The sequence below is a fragment of the Cyprinodon tularosa genome, unplaced genomic scaffold (genome assembly GCF_016077235.1).
Source record: "Cyprinodon tularosa strain WSP-4 unplaced genomic scaffold, ASM1607723v1 ctg50, whole genome shotgun sequence".
Lineage (NCBI taxonomy): Eukaryota > Metazoa > Chordata > Actinopteri > Cyprinodontiformes > Cyprinodontidae > Cyprinodon > Cyprinodon tularosa.
This window is the reverse complement of record NW_024039230.1, coordinates 891499-901723: the sequence shown is the minus strand read 5'-3', so window position 1 is coordinate 901723 and position 10225 is coordinate 891499. Positions and strand designations below refer to the sequence as shown.

Here is a 10225-nt window from a genome sequence, read left to right as displayed (position 1 = left end):
CAATATTCAGACAGACAGATCTGGACGATTTTCAACAGGGTTTATTCAAAACAAAACACAGCGAGCGGCTGGTCGACAGCGGGACGGGGAACCGGATTCTCTGTAGTAATAGGAAACACAGGTGACTGGAATGTCGGGCTGTTCACGACTAGGAGCAAAAGTAACTGATCTGTTTCAAGTCAAGTCTGATCCCAGAGGAAAGGGAGGAATCCAGGAGGGAGATTGTATGCCGCTTGCAGCCGTAGCCGCTTCTGGAGCCCCGATTGATGTTGAGCTGATGCCAGCCGACGCCGAGGGAGCAACAGTGTACATAAGGAGAATCAAAGCCGAAGTCAGTGAAACAGTCCTGGTTCGGTAACCAGCAGTATCCAGGAAAACAGTCTAAAAACCAAAACAGACAAGGTCAAGGCAAAAACATGAATATCCAAAGCAGAAAACAGGTCAGAATCAGAAAAAAATGAAAAAAATCTATTGACTCTAGTTTTACTCTCACAACAGCTCGAATAATTTGCTGCTGATGGTAGGCAGGCAAAAAACATAAATAGCTGATGGAACCAGGTGGAAACGATCGGCATTAATCAACCGCTGGGCCAATTAGACAGGTGAGCAGAAGCAAATGAAAACGTCAACCATCAACGCCAAGACCATGACGGGACAGGACCAGTACTTTAATGACTTCCGCAAGTACCATCTGACTTGAAGGATGCATCAGTGATAAAGAGCAGAAGAAGAAGATTGACAGGAACAAAAATATTAAGCCATCTCTTCCATCAATTATTATGTGAAATGTGAGATATTTAGGAAACAACTTAGAAGAACTCCAAGCCTTAGAAAGGTTCCAGCCAAGATACCGGCAATGCAGCATTATGTGCTTTACTGAATCGTGGCTGTGAGATCATATCTCAGACTCCCGTATCTCTCTGCAAGTCTTTCTGACGACCAGACAGAGATTTAAAGAGGACTGGAAAACTCAAAGGAACTCCAGTACATTTTACTGTGAAAATTCATCACTACAGCTCAGATATTGAACTGTTGGCAGTTGGTTTTTTCCCCATATCATTTTCCCAGAGAGTTCACCATTGTTCTGTTGGTTACCATTTGCATTTCATCTTCTGCTTTTGCCAACACTTCATGTGATATAATAATTTCTCCTAAGCTACAGACACAACAGCCAAGTGCATTTGTGGCAAAAAATAGTGATTTTAATCACACCTCACCCTCTGCTACACTGCCAACATTCCAACGGTTTGTCTGCTGCTGTACCAGAGAAAGCATACTTTTGGACTTGTTTGGGCAAATGTTAGGACTCCTACATCTCTAAACCTGCCTTTGGGAAATTCAATCACAATCTAGTTTTTCCAAACTCAGATTATAAGCCAACCGCGAGACATCCGTAAGGAGATGGTCACAGGAACATGAAGAATAATAATAAATCATGGATCACAAGTGATCTAAAGGAACTACTTAACAAGAAAAACAAGCCTTTAAGAAAGGAGACAGGGAATTAATGAGGAGCATACTAAAGCAACTTAAGGTCAAGATAAGAGAAAGCAAGGAGCAAGCTCTGGCAGAACAATATCAGAGATATATGGTCATGGATGAAGATCACAGGCCTCAAGCAAAAGCATGATCAGACAGATGGAAGTCTAGACAGAGACAATTAACTTAAAGATGATTCAATAAGTTCAGTTCAGGTATAACCTTAGAGTCCTTCCCTCTTGCCCAGAGTCACATGTACATCCTACCCTCATCTACCATTGATCTTCCTGATTCTATAAGTTTGTTTGCAGCCTAATCAGAGGATGGTTGTGCTCCCTCCTTCTTTCACCTGTGTCTCTCTAAAATTTAAAAGAAGAGGCAACTGGAGAGACTGAATTTTAATAAGTACCTAGGTCCTGATGGTGGGAGTTCTAGAATCCTGCAGACCTGTGCAGAGCTGCTTTCTGGGATTCTACAGCATCTCTGTAACCTTAGCCTCATTCAGGATACTGTTCCGGTGATGTGTAAGACCTCTTGCCTTGTTTCAGTACCAAAATAAAACTCAGCCACCTGTTATCAGTGACTACAGTATAGACCTTTTAACAGAAACTTTCCATTTGTCAAATCATAAATTGGACAGGATTAATCCCATTCTTGTGTTAAAATTTACTGGATACCCAAAGATATAGCATTGAGGATTTAATTAACTAAAACCTAATGTAATACCATGAAGTGTATGAAGAAATCTCAAAAAGTGACATCTGATAATCCAATCTTAAAGGAATAGTACACCCAAAACATGATTAGCCTTCATTTTCTACTCACCCCCATGCTGAACAACACTCTGGAGTACTTTTTTGATATCTCAAATGCATCTGGAGATCTAGGAGGCTTCTTGCTGTCTGCTGACATTCAAATAATGGAGGTCCATAGCGCCCGAGGCAGAAAGGTCCATAAAAGTCCCCTAAAAACGTGTCAATATTCCTCCATACTGCTCGTCCAATGTATTCCAAGTGTCCTGAGTTGGTAGCATCCATAATTTACTCGAAACAAAGTCATTTAGAATGTTTTTAGAGCATAAACAGTAGTGTATAGGACTTCCTAAAAGCGCGCGCATGCGAGTTCACGAGTCTACGGAAACCGCGGCAGACCAAACCAGATGAAAGTGGGCATTAAGCTCGGCAAAGAACTCATGCTCTTCCTCAACAATGAAGTCCTCAGACATTCTTCTTTCGTTGTTTCTTTCTTTGCACAGGTAAACAGCACATTTCTTCTTCTACGCTTGCATTATTGGCAGAGCAGACGCTGAATGCGCACTTTCATCTGGTTTGGTCTGCCGCGGTTTCCGTAGACTCGTGAACTCACATTCGCATGCTTTGAGGAAGTCCTATACACTACTGTTTATGCTCTAAAAACAATCTAAATGACTTTGTTTCGAGTAAATTATGGATGCTACCAACTCAGGACACTTGGAATACATTGGACGAGTAGTATGGAGGAATATTGACACGTTTTTTGTGGACTTTTATGGACCTTTCTGCCTCGGGCGCTATGGACCTCCATTATTTGAATGTCAGCAGACAGCAAGAAGCCTCCCAGATCTCCAGATGCATTTGAGATATCAAAAAAGTACTCCAGAGTGTTGTTCAGCATGGGGGTGAGTAGAAAATGAAGGCTAATCATGTTTTGGGTGTACTATTCCTTTAAGAGATTCATACTACAGTAATTGATATCATGATATCTGTCTGGATACTTTTATGAAAACTCTCTTATGCATGTTAGAGTATGCATTTTGAAAATTATTATTCACAAGGATTTTGGAATATGTGCATCCTATTGCATTTAGCAAAAATTCACCCCCCCCCCCCCCCCCGAAGTGCCTTACCTTCCAAAAAGGGTACATAAGAATTGATCATGTTGTAAAGAAAAAAAACCAAACAAACAATAAACAACAACAAAACAACATCTAAAATACTACAAGCCTCAGTTCCGATGATTAATTGTTTCTGGGCTGCCGATTGGGTTCACCTTGAAGGGGTTGCCAGTCTATCAAAGAACAAAACAAAAAACATAGGACCGAAACTCTACGCATACACACTTAAGGTCAGTATCCATGACTGAACAAATTTGGTGAGAAATTGGTCGAAAAAGACACCAAACTAACTAAAACCAAAAAAGGCCCATCACACACAGAAAAAAAAAATTATGATCGTGGAGAATGACATCCATAATTGATAAAGCCAATCATAATATTTCATAAATACTATGATCACAAATCACACACCAGTCTATGCAATAACCTCAAGCATATCAGCAAGTCTACCTCCAAACATCCCATAAAAGAAATAGGTTTCAGAATGGCTGTTGAGAACCATGGCCTTATAAGTAGAGGAGCTAATCTTCATTCTGACACTTCACACTCGGCTGTGAACTACCCCACTGCATGCTGTGGACAATGGCAGGTAGGACACAACCAGAACCACATCATCTGCAAAAAGCAGAGACGACATCTGCTGGTCCCAAAACTAGAATCCCTCTGGCCTTTGGCTGCACCTACAAACCTACTCTATAAAGGTTGTGAACAGGACCAATTGGATTGCATTAACAGGCAGAGATAATTAGAGTAAAATTATTAAAAGAAAGAAAGCAAATTACAAAATAAATAGAATGTTTAGAATACATTAACTGCTCCAGAAAGTGTTAGTTTTCGCAATATGTGGAGAAAGGAACTCCTTGGTGGAGGTCTGTACTGTTCTTGTGTGATTAAACATTTTCAAATGTGAGTGTGGTGAGCATGAGTTTTTGATGACAGGAGGCTATTTTGCCCAAAGTTTTCTTATGTATGAGCCATGAGCTAATCTTAAAGGAGAAGTCCAGTCAGCAAGGAATAATAAATGGATCATTATCTATACCTAAAACTAATACTTACATTTAGATGAATCTGACCTTAAAGAAAAAACTAAATTCTTCCATATTGTCAATTTGCTTTAGATGTTTTTTGTTATTGTTTGTTTCAGTTTTTTTGATAGAATAATAAATGACATAATAATCTATAAACATTAGTTTTTTTTGTGCATGTTGAAGTCCACTCACACCATTCATACCAATATATCTTGCTATTCAGAACAAGAATTCAACAAATGTGACACTCATAATTCAGGGACCTGACATGACTTGTTTCTACAACATCCCCTGTATTCCTAGACCCACAGGAGAGACATTTTCTAAAACACTAGTTTACATGTTGACATAGGATCCTGATTGACAACAGCTTAAGAATGTGTCCATCACCTGGAGCACAAACACACATTACCACATTTTTGCATGTACAGGGAGATGTATTTTGATAATCACAGTCTTCAAAGGAGTTACAAAAAGCTAGATAATATTCACTTTTCTCTACAATATTCTAACCAACATAACACAACCCAGTCAGAGAAACCGTTATCCCCTTATACTATGAACAAAGCAGTGATGTGCCAAGGATTACAGTGTAAAATATGCATGTCCCAATAAAATATGCATATTGCCATGTGTCACTGATGACATGACTTTTACAAAGGCTGCACCGGTATGTACAATGAATGTTAGTCAGATTCTATTCCCATGACTTCAATGTGTATAAAAGAAAAAGAGTCAAGCGGGAGAATAATTTTGCCTGCCACACGAGTATTTGGTATCATCTGAACATGGTTCACTGAGCCACTCATTTGTTTCTTCCTTTTTTTCGTTTTACTTAGAATGCTATTTAGAACGGGAATAATAAAATCATGCAGTTAAAAAGGATCCGAGCTCAGCCATGCATTGTTTCTGAATTAAACGCTCCAAATTTCTTCAGGAGTAAAGACTGTTTGCCAACAATTAGGGTTCTAATCTACTCAGTCATGGTGGTTTGAAGAAGGAATGTTTTGAAGGGTTGGCTCCAGTTCTCCCACCACCATAGTGATCAAACTGTGAAAAGGGGGCTCCTCTTTCCTTTGTTTTGCCGCTAAAGAGAAATGAGGGTACATGGATGAGCTGTGAATTAGAACCAGGAACTGCCAATGCAAAGCAAGATTAATGCCTAGGACTCTTTAAATGTCACAGATAATTAAACTGTATTCATCAATATGAACATGATATTGTAAGTGAGCATTACAGTGAAACTTTGTGTCTCTAAACCCAGATTAAAGGAGACAGTCTTTGATATTTGTTACAATAATTAAGCCCAAGGCTACAGGGCAAACAGATAATCTCTTCATGACTCATGAGTACCGCAGTCAGCACAATAGCATCAGAACCACAACAGTTCAACAACAGTCAAGTACATCACAGCAGCGTTTGAAAAAAAAACAACAGAGGAACTTAGTTGCCTTTAGGTACTTGCTTTTTGGGTCTCAGGTGACTCTTTCACTTCAGTTTTGTGTTACCATAATAAAATAGTTAAGAGGGCCTCTTGTTGATGGCCCTTCCCTCCTGTCTCGGCACACTGACTCCAGCATGAACAAGGATGCCTGGACAATTTAGTACAGCCTTGTTAGGTTGAGCATTGCACAATGGAAACTGTCATGCTGCATGTAATGTGTAATTAAACTTGGAGCCATTTTGCTTGAAATTATTCAGACCTAGAATGATTTGATTTCACTTAAGAAAGACATGCATCCCGCGCCTTCTTTTCTCTAAAGCTTATGTTGAGAGTGAACAGGCAGAACGCTCTCCTTATAGTTGCTTTTCCCAAATGGCTAGTCGCTTTTCCAGTGTGGTTGCACCCTTCTCTTAACCACAATCTACCCCCGCCCTGCAGTCTCTGCACTGCTTTCTGTTACTGTTTTGTCTTCTGGAACTTCCATTACTTGAGCAGGGTAAAAATAAAGCACCATGTGAATTTTGTTGGTTCTGTCAGAGTTGCCTTTACAAATATATTTTTTTTCTTCAAACATTTACTCTGAAACCAAAGTAAGAAAACAAGGTGGCCGCAATATTTATATAGAGAGGCCACAACACTGAGATCCATCACCCCTGCATGTGTACATCCAGCTTTCTTAAAATGAACTACAGGAGTTTCAGATTCTCAACACACATACATAGATATCCACCCACAGCTCCATACAGCCATATAAAGATTTAAACAAATCCACATGTAACTATGTGAGAAATACAAGCATTTAGAAACCGATGAAAACAATAGATCTACTGGACACTAGCCATAAACCCCCACACAAAACTTCACAATTCCATAAACCGAGGCACTATAATCCATTACATCCTTTTGGATGTGTTATACTAGTTTATCGACAGTGCCAATTTTAAAAGACAGTCTGTGTATCTTATTCCTTTCCACTGTAAACCTCTCTTTCCCACCTCAACCTCAGACACCGATGACACATCCATTTAAACACCCCTTTCACTCACATGGACATATGACTCAATGATAATGACAGTACTGAGTGTTTTATAGAGAGTCATAATTACAATTATCTAAACCTCCATTCTTGGGAGTTTATGTCCATCTCCACCTTTTCTTCTCACTCTTGCTGTCTTCCTCCCTGGTAGCAGCTGTCTTTGCTTGGAAAGTGCCTCTTTTCCCAAACGATAATCTATTGCCATCCACCCATCTCTTACATGTTGCTACATGGTGAGTCACTGCTGTAATTCCATCATTAGCTGGATAATGTGTGTGCTGACTATATGTTAAAACTTTAAGTGCCAGCTCTGCTTTGACCCCCAGGCAGCCTGTGGGTTTGACGGATCCAAGGCTGCCCACCAAGCACCACTTTAGGTCCATAGAGTGGGGTTTGTTTATTACAATTTGACCAAGAATGGATTTGGGCATTAGGACTTTCACATTTAATGTCCCTCAAAAAATTCTGTACACCCTCTAAACCCATCCTTAAATCAAAAGCAGCATTTCGACTGAAAAAACACAACAGACAGGTTAGGAATAAAATTGTGACAAATTGTGTTACAAGTTTAGATTATTAAACTACATCCCAAGTGTGCAACATCTCACTGAGGCCCACTAATAGTTGTGGACGACCTTCAGAGATCTGTTACTCAGGTTGGAATATTTGTGGTCAGCAGGTCTTCCAATTATGCACTAAAAAGTCTTATGTTTATTGTGGTAAGAAGAGGGCATATTAACAGAAAATCTAACAAAAAAAGTCATGCATTGGGAAATAAGCCATGCATGGACAGAACAATCTCCTAAGCAAGTGTCTGTCTCTGTAGAAAATAGATAGGGCCAACACCACGGCATGAAAGTATACATGACCTTTCATTATAAACATACACAAAGAGCTACAGTTTAAAGGTATAGACAAAAGCATATTCTGTCATCATCATGTGAGAAAAAATCCAAAGTTTCTAGTTATAACATGAAATATTGTAAAAGATTCTTAAGCCAAAAACATTCATCAAGCACTCGGATGCTGTAGCATTCTTCATGACCTTTTATCAGGTCTGCCGCAATTCTAAAGTTTCCAAAGATGTACTTCTCTGTTTATCTGATGAACTTAATGACCATGTTTGGTCAAAATTCTCTGACCCGCACCAGACGTTATAACACATAGTCGCCACCAACCACTTTGTTCACAGCCAGTCATTACAGCCTGCCAGAGACAAACAACTCTAAATCAAAAGTTAAATTACAGTAAAGCACAGGTTGGATTATGCAAGTATTTTAAGACAGGAGTGACAAAGTTGAATTCATGAGGCGTCTTAGTTCAGTTCCCATCATTTTTGTTCATTTTTTTCCAACAAACTTGCACAATTAAGCCCTAAACACTGCCATAAATCTTGATGCATGAATGGAACTTGAATATTGCCCCCAGTCAGGCAAACTTGATTCTGATTGCGGCATGAGAAATAAAGACATTTCTGTGCTTACGTTTAAAAGTTATCAAAACATGTTGATTTTCGGTGGAACGTATAATAAAACCTAGATGTGGCTTATGTGTGGAAGCTGCCATAGATTTTGAATCGTACATACAAATGAGTCAAGCTCAATAGTCAGTCAAAGACAAGGTCCTTGGAGTTCATGACAAATCTCCACCTGTGTGTGAGATCAGTGTAGTTGTACATGTGAGAGCTCGCCCTGATCCCACAGCCTCTGTACTATCACCCAGCACCTGGGGCTCTGCCTGAATGAGTGACTGACTGACTAATAAGAGAATCTAATCTGACAAAAAGCATCAGTGATTGATCACCAAGACTCACCTGAGCACCTGAGGGAGGCCTGGCCTGCCAAATAGTGTGGGCCTCAAGAGAGTGCACCTTTCCTGTGCTTGTCCACCTGACTCCCTAGGGCAGATTCCCCAGCACATGGATCTGTGTGGCCAACGCTGCAACTATGTGTATAAACACACACTATGCCTCACAAGTGGATCCTGTGAACCTGAAACTGAAGCAACATGCCTGTAGGTCAGGAAGGAATTAGATATTTAATAATTTATACTTTGAGACAAGTGACGTTTTCTGTTGGTCTTGAAAGGAGTTCATTGACAAAACATGTTTAAAGAACAACCTTCGGCAATCAAACCAACTTATCTAAGAAAAAGAAGTCTGCCTCATTAAAACTAAAACTAGCCATTTTACAGCAAACAGGAACAATCACACCATAGAAAAGACAATTAGTGCAAAATCAATTTCCTTCTTCTTTTTTTCTGTTCTGTCTCATTTTGCTGCTGAATTATTTCCGCGGCATAATGAACGCTATGGGAAAAGAACACACAAACCATGAGATTCTTGGAAGACGAAAGCAGAAAAACCCCCATCCTGCTCATAGCTATGTCTGGATTGCCTTCTGCACTGAGATAGGAGTCAACATGTTTAGCGACATCAAAAGAAAACCTGATACCTTAAGTATAAGAAGATTAACACTTGCAGTGATCTTGAGCTTAGGCTTCTCCAGGACTTTCAACAGTCTGCGCCAGAAGGGACAATTACCAATAAATTGGCACCAACATCTCGTAGTTATTTAACAAAATCTGGCACAGTGTATAAGCTCTCGTCCTTAAGACTTTCTTTCAAGTCTGGCCCCGGTATCAGAAGGCTAACAGATTGGGGAATGTGACGAGAGCCGACAGCAGGGGAATCTGCGGGAACGCTGACAGAGGGAGGTGGTGGGGAAAAGGTAAGTGAGCAAGAAAGAAAGAAACACAAACGAGACAAAGAGGAAAACAAAGAAACAATCTTATCAGTGAGGAGACATTTTTTACTTCCTGATTTCAGGGTTGTGCCATATCTTAGGGTGGATATTTGTTGTGTGTCTAAACTGACTGGTATGCCTGTCGGGCTTTACTTTGTACCTCAGTGGACACATGAGAAATTCAGGAATGTGACATTGTATAAATTCTGGAAGCAAATTATAAAATAACTAAAAGCCACAGATATATATATATACACATGCTTTTGGAGAAAAAAAACAAAAAACATTTCAAACAGTTTAATCATGTAATGATTTTAACACCACATTATTGCTACTTAGAAGGTATTAGAATATTTCAGTGTCAGGAAGCAACACACACAAATCGACGTTAAAACACCTGTAGGAGATGTTATGTTGCCACAAGCTCTCTACTAATCCATACCTTTAACGTTTCACCACAGGCTCTCTCAGGGTTTACCGAGTACAGCACTCTTTACACTTTTATCACTCCCAGTTAATCCAAAGTACATACTGTATGCTTGTACCTACAAAGATTTTTTATAACTAAAAGTAATCTGCCTGTCAAAGGGGTTGTCAAAAGAGGAAACCATGTGGTGAACT

The 10225-nt window shown here is 39.7% G+C and overlaps 1 long non-coding RNA gene across 2 annotated transcripts; it reads right to left on the bottom strand.

Moving 5' to 3' along the window:
• Positions 1–264: 264 nt before the first annotated feature.
• LOC119795126 lies at positions 265–9580 on the bottom strand. 2 transcript variants are annotated; one of them, XR_005282291.1, is made up of 3 exons: positions 9314–9580; positions 8674–8857; positions 265–381 (listed from the first exon to the last, which is right to left on the bottom strand). It is a non-coding gene; the product is annotated as an uncharacterized LOC119795126 (long non-coding RNA). The 2 variants fall into 2 exon arrangements; XR_005282290.1 differs by lacking the exon at positions 9314–9580 and adding an exon at positions 9192–9275.
• Positions 9581–10225: the final 645 nt, after the last annotated feature.